This window comes from Chenopodium album, chromosome 18, assembly GCF_948465745.1.
Source record: "Chenopodium album chromosome 18, dcCheAlbu1.1, whole genome shotgun sequence".
Classification (NCBI taxonomy): domain Eukaryota; kingdom Viridiplantae; phylum Streptophyta; class Magnoliopsida; order Caryophyllales; family Amaranthaceae; genus Chenopodium; species Chenopodium album.
Window position 1 is genome coordinate 30,824,349 of NC_137851.1, and position 13,228 is coordinate 30,837,576.

General features: G+C 33.6%; 1 pseudogene; it reads right to left on the reverse strand.

Moving 5' to 3' along the window:
- LOC145592058 (uncharacterized) overlaps nucleotides 1-12,652 on the reverse strand; it is a 58,435-nt pseudogene extending 45,783 nt beyond the window's left edge.
- Between the last annotated feature and the right edge of the window lie 576 nt (nucleotides 12,653-13,228).

The following is a 13,228-nucleotide window of genomic DNA, read 5'->3' on the forward strand; positions in this document are numbered from 1 at the left end:
AAAGTTTTTTTTACAAAACTTGTTCTATTAGGTTGTGAATTTTCGATATTTCCAAAGGTTGAGTATTATGTCCTTAACATATTTTCAGCATTGGAATAACCACTTTTTGAAATTACCACCCAAAAAACTTATTTTTATATAATTACCACCCATAAAACACCTAAAAAAATTAAAAAAATAATTATACCCCTTCCTGATTAAAAAAAAAAAAAAACATTAAGTTTATGCTTTAAAAAAATTCTTTAATTTTCGAGCCAAATAGCTGCACTTTAGATGCTTGGGGGGTCATTTTACCTTTAGAATCCGATTTGAAATCAAAATTTACAAAAAAGATCGAAAATGACTCGGTTTGCGCTTGCCAAAGATACCTCGGTTTGCGTGACTACTCGATCATTATGAGAAGATACCTTGTAAAGGTCAACATATTTTAAGTTACCTACTTCCTCCATTTTTTTAGTTGCATAACTTTTCTAACTGCGAACTCTTAGGAATTTTTGGCTGTCAAGAGAAATAGAGAGAAAAAATAAAGAGGGTTCATGTGATAGGAGAGAGATAAACAGAATTTATTAATTAAAAGAAAAAATGGAAACTAATAATCCCACTTTTGCCAATTTTGCTCAAAACAATCTCACCTTTTCAAAATTTAGAAACAATCCCACCTTTAACCCCTATATTCTCAAAACGAGCATTTTACTAGATTATCTAATTGTTAACCAGTTAATGAAGTTAGATGCCACATGTCTTATGTTCTATTTTAATTTTTAAAATAATTATAAAAAATAAAAAAAAAAACAAAAAAATTAAAATAAAAATCAGCCCCCACCCTCTTCCCTTCCCTCTTCCCACCCTCTTCCCTTTTCTGTTCCCTTCCCTCTTCCCGATTTGTGACCCCCTGCTGGAGCACCCACTGGCGGAGCATTCCTCATCCCCGCCAAAAACACCTCCACGCCATGCCTTGATTTCCTCCCTTTCCCCAACTTGCCTCTTCCCCAATTCCGTCCTCTTCCCCTATCCCATACCTCTACCCCCCTGTCGGAGTTAGTACTCACTGTCGAACCATGTTGGTTGGGTAGGTAAATGGCGTTTCAGGTTAGGGGTAGCTGGGTTCTAAGGCTACCTCACCACGTGGGGTAGGTGGGGGGCTATTGGACATACAGGATTGAGGTTTTCGATTAGGTTAGGTGGTAGTGTCATTTTGTGGTGGTATTGGTGAGGTGGTGGTTATATAGGAGGTTGTGGTGATGGAGGAAGTGGTGGTTATGGAGTTTTCAGGTGGTCAAGGTAGAAGATGAATGAGGAGAGAAATAGAAGAAAAAGAAAAAAAAAATTACCTGTAGAACAAGTTGGAGGTCAAAAGGATCACTTTGAGCAGATGGGGATAAAAGGTGAGATTGTTTCTAGATTTCGAAAAAGTGGGATTATTTTGAGCAGAAATGGCAAAGGTGAGATTATTAGTTTCCATTTTTCCTAATTAAAATGGAAAGCGATGCATCTAAATTGAAACTTTCATTTTTCCTAAGTAATTCGTCCAATAAAAAATGAAAAAAATTAAAAGTTTGTCTTATTTAGAGATAATTAATTAAAAGTTGACTTATTTTTAACATATTAGAAAAATCCGTAGCTTAGATTTTCGCATTTTCCTACATATTAGCAAAAAAAATAAAAAATAAAATAAAATAAAATAAAAATAAAGATACATTTACTTTCCTACAAAATCAACAATTATTATCATTTCAAGGCAATCCAAAACAATCTACAAAATTAGAATAACTCACCCCGATTACAGAACTGCTAAGAAAAGGTACGTACGATGATGAGACATCATATCCGCTTGGGAAAATATGGGACTTTCTTGCTAATACGTGTAAAGGGGATTCCATACCTTCTCCATCAACTGTAGTAATGTCAGGGTACCGTCCAACCAAACAAAGAGCAATGTCTGTTTTAAGCTCGAATTATGTTAGTGATACTCTATACCATAATTAAAATATATTGTTTTAAAACAATTAATTTATATATTTATCTGACAACTTCGGTGACTTATTTTCTTTTTATGTAAATTTTTTATTATAAAATAAAGGAAATTGACTTTTTCCACCTCAAAAAAAACAAAAAAAAAAACGACTAATTGGCTTATATCATATACATGATTTAAAGTTTAATTTTTCCACCTCATAAAAAAAAAGGTTGGCTTTTCCCACCAAAAATACAACTCTGATGACGGAAAGCTAATGTGGGGCCCACAATATATTTGAATAAATTTTTAAATCTAATTTGTTTATTTTACTTATGAGGCAATTGGATTTTATAATTCTATAAACAATTATAATTCCCCTTTTTCATAGGCTAAAATATATTATTTTTCCTATACGGTGCTCCAAAATTTCTTGAAAAAACTCTTTTTTATGTATACTAGTTGAAAAATGTCGCTGATGTTTCGAGGCCTGACTAAAATCTTAGCTTTATATATTAGTTATATGATACTAGTTGTGTGCCTAGGCGATGCCCTTTGTGCCGGGCGATGCCCAGATTGTTGATAAAAAAATTTTACTAAATTAAATGTATTACAATTTGATCATATTTTAAATAACTTTTTGAAACGAATTTTATGATGGGAATAAAACCGAGTTGTAGGATATTTATTAAAAGTTATGATTAAATATATATATGAAATATTAGAAGTATAGTGATAATAAAACTCAATACAATATTTTTATCTTAAAAAATCTATCTAAAATTAATTTACCTAGCATCGTATGTGTCACAATAATATGTATATGTGGCGTGACACTTGGCGAAAATTTAAAATGACAAATGTTGGTGTCTCTTAGCCTTAAAATGAAATAACTACACGCATCCAGAAATTTTTAATTTAGTTAACGAATTAAATATGGTGTGGTTTGGTTTGGACCGTATAATAATATGGTGCGGTGCAATTTGAAGAATCATAAACCGAATTAATATGGTTTGTTTCGCTTTGGGCTATAAACCACACCGCAAACCAAACTTTTACCCCTAACCTCCCCCACCCGCCTAGCTATCCCCTTCCCCCCGACGTCGACGCGCCCAGAACCCCCTCCTCCAGCACCGTAGCGAACTCCTGTCGCGGCCCCTGAAAGGAATGGTGTCCTTCGAACAAGTGTATTATTCCGGTAGAGGGTTCGGAATTATTAGAAAGCTAATTACTCAGTGAGGTCAAGTGATCGGAATGCCTAGGTGGAGGCCGCTTCCGATCAGTAATATTAATGTATAATTAATACTATAGCTTAATCTTGACTGAACCCTTTTGGGTTACACCCAAGCAACTTACGATCCGACACGACAAATTAATTCGGAAGGAGTTAATAAGTCGCTCGAGTAATTAATATTTAGACGTCGGGATTCGAGTTTGGAGCGTCAAAACCGAGCGTCATAAGTTGAGTCGAATTAATAAAAGACAAGACGGTAAAATTACTAATTAATCAACAATTTACCAAAATACCCCTAGCATCAGAATGCCCCGAGCAAACCGGGTGCTAGGGGCATTTGGTATAGCCAAGGTGGCTAGCATGCACACCAAGCCGAGCCAAGGTTGGTTGGTGCATGCTAGCGCACCATTGCTAGCACTGCTGCTAGCACAAGGCTAGCAAGCAGCAGCAGCATCAAGCTAGCAGTGTTAGCTAGCTAGCAGCGCGCTAGCGTGCTAACACTGCTAGCAGCGCATGTGTGCTGGCGCGCAGGGCCAACGTGGGAGAACTGCGGCATGGCGCGCCACGCCCAGCAGCAAGCAGCAAGCAAGCTTGCTGGGCTGGCGCGCAAGCGTGGCTGCTGCTAGGCTAAGGCAGCAGGCCCAGCCGCAAGCACCCAGCGCCAGCAAGACAGCTTGGGTGCCACGGCTTGGGCTGCCACTTGGCGCAAGTTGATTGGGGCAAGTGGTGCAAAGGTCTGGTTTTCTTGTGGTCCTTACCTAACCCCTCCTCTAAATGTGCCACTTGTTGATTAATTAGTTGTTGGCTATTTTCTTTTGTGTTTTATTTAAAAATAAATGGAGAATAATAATTTAACCAACTCTCCCACATTGATGGGAGAGAAGATTTCACTCATGAGTTTCCCTATAAATAACCAACTTGGGGTGTGGGAAAACTCACTTGAGTAAGAGTTAGAAAAGGCATCTCCATTGAGAAAACCTTTAAACTCATAATTACTCGGGTAGTTTTGGTCGGACTTGGCTAATCTCCAAGTAATAGACCTAGTCGGGGTCGTGTTGCGGGTGGATATCGTAGGAGGTTTTCGCCCGTTGCGAGACTTAAGCTTTCTCAAGTAAGAGCTCGGTTGACGAGTGAAACACGCTTCAAAGGTAATTTCCTCTTTCCTTAATTCTTGTTAATTATGTCTTTTGACTATATTAATTGTGAGTTTGATCTTGGCTCGGGTTTTTTTTTCCGCGATGAGTCGAACTCATTAAAACCCAACAGCCCCTTTCCCCGAATCACTCTCGAAACTCCCATTCCTTCCCGCCGAAACTCCTCAATCAAGTCCCCCACCTCAAAACCCTAATTAGACCTCTTCCACCCTCACTAGGCCTAGTTTACTTAGGGTTTTGAGGATGGGGGTTGGTTTTAGGGGGTTTCGTGGAGGGGTTGGTGGTTCAAAGGGAAAGGGAACATGATAGGGTGATAGATGTTCAGCGTGACACCGGGAAGGCGGGGGTTAGGGCGCGCCAATGCCAGGGGAAAAGGTGATCGGGCTAGGTGTTGGAGGGCAGGGGGTGGTTTGGGTGGTGGCTTGTGGGGGAAAGGGTTGTGGGGTTATTAATTATTTAATTTTAAAATAAACTAACCATAATTAAAGGTTTTAGTCAAAATACATCATTAAAGTTATGGTTAATATATTTTAATAATTAATTATTACCAAAGATAATTAAGTGTTTTGCATTTCACCAAAGAGAAAATTAAAAACACTAGAGTACCAAAGAGAATTTCCCTCTCATATAAGACCTTACATGACTATGTTGTCTCTTACTCACTTTGTTTTAAAATAAATATCCTTATTTGACTGATTCATTTATTGACGTAAAACTTTGACTAACAATGTATATCTTTAACTTTAATTACCCATAGGTATAAATAATAAAAGAAGGTTGATATTTAGATTTTAGAAAATTTAACGATTATAACAAGTATTGACATGACTATGTTGTTCTTATATATGTGTAATGCACAAACATGGGTCAAAGCGTAACATATGAATAACAAAGTCAAAATAGGCATTTATTTTGGAATTGAGGGAGCAATACTTTTTATGTACACCTGGTTTACAAATAATTTAGTGTACTGTATATCAGAAAATATTACAGTAACTTTTAGCTAATTTAGGATAGCTTTTTGCCAGAGGCAGAGCCAGCATGGGAGCTGTCCCCCACTTAAAAAAAAAGTTAATAAGTTAAATAGAATTGCATGCACATAATACATGCAACAATTTATATAGCGCTGTGGTAATTAAGCGCAACTTGAAAAACTTCCATAATGCCGGACCCGGGATCAACCCCTTCCTATTACTTTTTTCAGTCCTTTCTTTTTTTTCGGTAGGATAGTCCCTTCTGAATATGTAAAATTGAGCTATTCTTATTGAAGGCCATTTTACCTCTTTTTTTTGTTTTTTTGTTTTTTTTTTATAATTATTCTATAAATATGTTTAAAAGAAAAAAATTTCTTCCATTTTTCTAAACAATAAATTATGATGGTAGGTAATTATGGAAAGTGCATTTAAATACCTATACTAACTTATTTTTGAATTCATCTAAAATTCGAATGCATAAGTAAATATTTCTAAATATGAAATGGTTCAAATACTAGTAATGTACCAGCGGAGGAGGAAAAATTATTATATGATGTTGGATTATTTTTTTCGTAAGAAATTTAAATGAATGAGTTGTATTTGAAAACTTTAATACTCTCTCTGTTTTATAATTAGAAGCCAATTTTTCTTTTTTGGGTGTTCAAAATTAGAAGCCTATTTATATTTATAGATAGTACTTTTTGACAATAATACCCTTTTTATGGTTTGTCATCCTTTTTCTTTTTCTTTTTTGTACTTTTGACATCAATTCCCAATACTTTCTCTCGCAATCTCTTCAACAATTCACTTTTTCTTTCTCTCTATCTCTCTCTATCCCCACATGCGTATTTGTACTCTCGATCAACCTCCTTAATTCCCGTAAAAATTAGGAAATAGGTTTCTAATTATGAAACGGAGGGAGTAATTATTATAGCTACATGTTCAAGTACTATTTATTTTTTCCAACACTTTTGCAAATCTATATAATTTTCATTTGTCCCCCCGTACGTTTTGATATTCCTGGCTCCGCCACTGCTTTTTGCCTTTTATGTGTAGCTTTAAACTTGATACGATTTTATTGTAAATTGACAACAAGATAAAGTTTGTATATAGTAACATAGATAGCTCTTATTTGTATGTAGTAACGTTTATACATAATATTATAATAAGGTAACTTTTATACGTATTGGGGTAACTTTTGATCATTTCAAGACAACTTTACATTGGATGTACAATAATTATGTACGCCTGATTTGATTAAAAATTTTTGTTTACAGAGTACTAATTAACGAAAATTTAGTCTAACTTATCAAATTTTAATTTTAATATTTGCAATGGAGCAAAGAACTTGCGAGACAAAGGAAGTAATTTCCTGTTATTTTGTGTAACATTATAACAACTCTAAGGCCCTGTTCTTTTGAGTTTCTGGGCAGAGCAGAGCAGGAGCAGTAGAGCAGAGCAGATTTCATTATTATTATTATTACTATTATTATAATTATTATTACTACTACTGCTACTACTACTGATGCTGCTGCTTCTACTCTAATATTGCTGCTGCTGCTACTACTGCTGCTGCTGCTACTACTACTACTGCTGCTGCTGCTGCTACTACTGCTACTACTATTACTACTGCTACTGCTCTACTACTACTACTGCTGCTACTACTACCACTGCAACTGCTCTACTACTACTACTACTATTACTACTACCTCTACTACTACTACTACTACTGCTACCCCTGCTACTACTGCTACTACTACCTCTACTACTACTACTATTAATTATCACATTATTATTATAATCATTAAATATTATTATTAAATATTAATTATTATTCTAATTTTTGTTATTATTATTAAATAATATTTATTTATTATTATTATTATTATTATTATTAAAAATTAATAATTATTATCTTTAAGTATTAATTTTTATTATAAAAATCAATTAATAATAATAATTACTATTACTATTATTACTATTATTATAATTATTAAATATTAATTATTATTATTATTATTAAATATTAATTATTTATTATTATTATTAATTATTAATTTAAAAATTTAATATTAATTATTATTATTAAATATTAATTATTATTATAATAATTCAATATTAAGTAATATTTTTAAGCAGAGCAGAGCAGAGCAAGGCAGGGCAGAGTAGGCAGAGCAGATCGAAGTAGAGCAGAGCATATTTCAGAATAGCAGAGCAGAGCATAGCAGGACTCAGCAAAGCAGATCAGCTCTAAAGAACAAGGCCTAACTATTTTTTCGATTATTTTAGAGTAATAATGTAATTTCATTCTAAAGTAAGCACAAGAAGTTTGAGTGATCAAGATAAGGTAAGTAACTCAATTATCTTGTTTTTTAGGAATTTTAATATTTCACGAAATTTCAACTTCTCACGTTTTTACTTTTTATGTTTTTTATGCTAACCAAATAGCTGTACATTAACGAATTTTCATGAATTTATATTCGTCCGGTTATTTAAGTCAAACATACAAGGCTTAAGATTAAACTTGTTTTATTCATCTCAATATGTGGTTTTCAAATAATAATTTTTTTTGTTTGAAAGTAACATAAAATTTTAGAAAATTAACTATTTTTTTAAAAAAAAAAAAAAAAAAACAAAACAAAAATACTTACCGAATAACTCCGCAGTAATGATGTAATTTAGAAGTCGACCTCCAAAATAGCCTGTAAAAGGACTACGCTCAATGCCACAGTAAGTAACATCTAATAGATAGCGAATCATTTTCTCTTGACCAAGTTGCGCAGCCAGGGGCGGATACAGGATGGGTTCAAATGGGTTCATTGAACCCACTGATCTTCTGAAAAAAAGTTTAAAAGTAATTTTTGTTGATACGTTTTAAAGATTTCCAAGCGCAGCCCAGTGGGTTTTTTTTCATCGCATCCTAACTATTAGATTGTAAGAGATCAACGGTTCGAGTCCGGCATTCCACAAAACCTCACTTTTATTTTTGTTGGAACATTTAGTCAATACCATCAGGGATACTGGGCCTACCCTCAAACTTTCTCTCTCTTACTCCCCATTTTCCCCCAAATTCCCAAACCCTTCAATTAACCCAGTACATAAGTTCACTGTTTTTAAATTGATACTACTTGCGAATTGCTAATTTGATAAGTACAGTATAGTATATAATTGGATGATATGATTGATTGTGGAGTTAGATCTTGTTGGGTTATTGTAATTTATTGATAATTGATATATACTTGTAATTTATATACTACGTAAGTTTTTTTTTTTTTTTTTTTTTTTTTTTTTTTTTTTTTTTTTTTTTTTTTTTTTGGGGGTGTAATATTGAGTTTTTAGAGTTTGAACTTAGAATGTTAGATTAATTAGAGATTTTAAATTAGTTTGATACTTATTTGATTTTGTTGTATTATTGATGTACTATATTAAAAACTAGAATGTTAGAATTCAATCCTTGCTTATGGATAAATTAACAATTACATGAATTTTCCCTGATATTAATGTAGACTGTGGATTTTTTTGTTTTCACCATGAGTTCAGAGTTTTTCATGAAACTAACGTGCCGAAAACCTGCTTGAATAATACTTTAGTTACTTGTCGCGAGAGAGACTTATTTCTAGAGTTAGTGATGATAATGTGTATTGACATGCTAATAAAGTATGAAAACTCAAATAACGTTTTTGTGTTTTCTTTCATTTTTCTAAGTGTATTCCATTCGTAGGACGAAATTTAAACTTATGTATCGAACCTTAATTAATAAATTTTTCGCTCATTTTTTAACGACTCCGAACCCACTCTTTGGAATGTCTGGATACGCCACTGTGCGCAGCTCTATGGACAGGAAAGCCAAAATTGCCACAAATATTAGGCAAATCAGGATTCTTGTTTACCAGTAATTTGGCAACTTCAACATTGCCAACTATTGCAGCCACTGAAAGAGCAGTCTCCCCATTTTGATAAGTTAAGCTCAAGTCATTAGGAGATATCCTCCTTATCAGTGAGTCCACAAACTCGAAAGATTGTCCGGCCCCTACAGCAATGTGAAGAGCGGTTTCTGAGGCGATGGTGATCTTAGTCGTCAATGCCTCCGGGTTTCTATACAGAAATCTCGACGCTTCATTCCAATCACCTTTAAGCGCTGCTTTGTACAATGGTAAGTATCCTCCAATGCCATTCACATGGTTCTCAACCCGCCCTCTTGCATGTGGATGAACTAGAATCGCATGGCCGGATAGCACAAAATTAATAATTAATTAGATAAATGGAAATAAAATTATTAATTACATGATCTACATGCCATTGGTGGATACAAATTAAGGGAAATTCCCTGTTTCTCATATTAAGGTTCTAGGAAATAAACTACAGATTGTTAGCAAAATAATCTAGATCATCTTAAATGGTAAACTATATACATTATCTTGTACCTTGTTTTGTCACATCAATTTTTATTATTACTGGTATACTTTTTAGTTATAAAGTGCTCTAATGGTAACCTACAATTATTGAAAGTGGTGGATTTCTTAACGCTTTAATTGGTTTCTCACATAATTTTAATACCAAGAACATAATAAAATGAAATGCGTATAACAATATAGCTTAATATTATAAACCTTAGTCTATGTTTGCATGTAATCAATCATGTACAACGTAAGACAATTTGATTAATTAAAATTTCATCATTTTTTAAATTTTTATCTTCTATACTTTCATATTATTAAATATATTTTGTTAGTCAACCAAATATTGTTAAAGGGGTTTATTATTCCTAGCTACTCATAGGGTGTAAATGTGTAATACATAATTTTAAAATATTTATTTAGTTAATAAGAAGGAAATGATAAGCATTATTCATTAACTTTTTATAAAAGACTTATATTGTTTAGATGTAGTTTTAATAACTCATCGGTCTAATTGATGACTTTATTTCATATTTAATTTCATTATATATACAAAACTAGAAGAAAATGAAAACAAAGTGTATTATAGTTGTATCTTGTCCATATTATTTTGATAAAAATAAATAAAATAGATTATAGTAGTAAATTATTATGCATGGCACAGACCTAACCTAGTATGAGTAATTATGCGTTGAGTGATTTATGAAACATATGAGTAGTTAAGAATTCAAATAAAAAATGTTGTAACTTTTTGTTTTTTCTCTGAAGCATTAACTATAAACTACTCTTTCAATTTTTTAATATTCGCATCACTTTAACTTTTTTACACTATTAATATTTGACTTTATTTTTAACTATTATAAAATGAATAAATGTTATATATTATGTAATATATTATTGAATTTATTAGTACAGTTTTCTAATCTAGTGTTAGAAATAAAATCTAGTGTTGTGTCAAGATAAATTCCATATTCTAGTGTCCATGTAGGTTCGGATACACAAAGCTAATGTATTTCTTAGGTTGATGTGGTTCACTTTTTTTTTTATTTATTTATTATTTTTTAATGTCAGACAAAATCAAGCTAATTGGAGACATAAAGTTTGCATTTTATTTTATTTTTTTGATGGAAAAGATCGATGCTAGATTTATTGCTTAAGTCGTTGTTTAATGCAAAGTTAACAGTAGCAGACTAGCAGCTGGGACATCACCAGTTTCAGTAATCAAAAGGCATAGAGCCAACAAAAGATAGGTCCTTATAATAGGCCTTAGTACAAACAGGAGGGGGATAACAAAGTACAAGTTTGATTTGATTCTGTTAGTAAATAAGCAAATATAATACGATAAATACTTATCTCAACGTTGTGTAGACCAAATTGATAATTGCCGCGTCGTGGAAAACCACTGACCTAAAAGACGATTCCGCGCTACCTCCCGGTGCAGTAGACTAAAAGCGGTCGCCCTCCAAGATAAGCACAGCGCCGGAGTTTATGTGCACTCACAAACCCGACTGGAACCCAGAATACTTGCCCAAAAACCGAAGGGATATTTTTATGAAGAGAAGATAATATTTCTGAATTTTGTGTGTATCTTGTGGAAGCCAAGGATGTGCATAGATCAGAGAAGAAAGCAACGGCCAACATCTATTACAAAGGGAAACTGCCAGCTTTTATAAAGAGGAGTATCATGTGCCATTGACCAACTAATAAAATGGGTAATCAAGGAGGTAACGGCTAGGCATTAATAAGACCATGAATGAGCGTAACCCCCGAATTATGAATGGCATTCTCAATAACTTAATTTAAATGAATACAGCATGAATATTGTAATAGATACAAAATATTCCAATAACAATAGCCCATAACCCGATTATCGCTTCTCAATCAAGTAGTGCAAAACTACTCCAAAGAATAAATGACATGGAGCTTTGGTAAATTATCAAAGTGGGACTCTCTCTATTATTTCCTCACTTTTATTTGTGTTTCACTCAAGAACTTCCAACAATCCCCCACAGGTTCGAAGATGTGAAAGAAAGAAAGAAAATTAGTTTTTGGGCAAAACAAAACAATTGCATAAGTGTAAATGTCTCGCGACTTGAATTAACACATAGTGGACATCAAGCTATGATCCCTCACCTACCAAGTGACCTTCGTCGTGAACTTAATAGGGAGTTAGAGACCCGTCACTTTGAGCCACACAATTGAACATGTATAATATTCTGAAATTCCGCGAATAAAGGTGACGCATTATACTGGCCATACGTCCAGCCTGGATGCTCATAGGTGCTCTAGAGTATTAGCCCTCACAATACTCATAGGAAGCCGCCACACTTCCACACCTAAGTAGGTGAATCCCATCAAGTCCACCAAAAATATGGATATGGGTTCATTAAGAGCCATTTGCTCATCCTCTTTCCATTTGCAGCAAGCACACATCAAACATCTAGGGATGGACAAAAATAAAATTTTTGTGCTTCCGAATTATTTCATAATGTTCCCCTTTGAACTCATAATGAGTAGGAGTTGATTACTTGTAATTCATACTTTGGGCTTTTAGTCCCATCCCTTCCGATGTTACCAAAACTAGTTTTATACACAGGCCTTTATTAGTTAACGGATCCGTAACATTCCTTTTAGACTTTTATGTAGTCTAGTATATCACCCCATTCGACAAAATTATCTTTGACATCAACCATTATAGGCATGGTTCAATCAAAAGTAACCACAACTTGCAAATCACAACAAATTCCCCTACAATGGGATATTTGCAAGCACATTTTCTCATAAGAGCCATATACTCTTGACCATCTTGCTTTATAACCGCTTGAGTTTGAGCTATTCGTCGAACTCCAAGAACTCATGGAAACTTGCAATAGTGCAAACTCTAATGTTGTGTACTTTTCAAGTACATATGCAACCTTCTCTAAACGAATATTTGACATTTCTCGAGTTAAGAGTATACCTGCTTAATCTACTTACATATTAAACAATGTTAGATTAAGCATAGTTCCCAAGAAACATAACACTACCAAATGAACACAAATTGCTCCCATATAATCAATAAATTCAAACAATTTATCTGATAGTAATGACTCATCCAAATCACAAGTTTAGCCTTATAGAGTTCATTCTAACAAAATCCTTAGGAAATAAATCAAGCATTACAATCCCAAGAAAAAGATTGTCAAATTCTACACATAGTTAGACATGACCTAACTCATATTCAATGACTTCTTCCACGGAATCAATCACTCATGAAATAGAGATGGTAAGTCATTTAATGCGTATTTTTGTGGTTGTGAGTTCGAATCTCATGATAGGCATTTTTCAAAGAAGAAAGAAAGACATGGCATTCCAATGTGCATATCTAATCACTTGAAACATAGTGCTAACAAACATATATGCTCAAAGACAAATTATCCATATAAAGGATCAATTAAGCTCAGGATAAAATTACTCCAAGACTCGCCTACAAAGTCATGAACTAAAATGCAATTACCAAGCAAAAACTGAGCCTA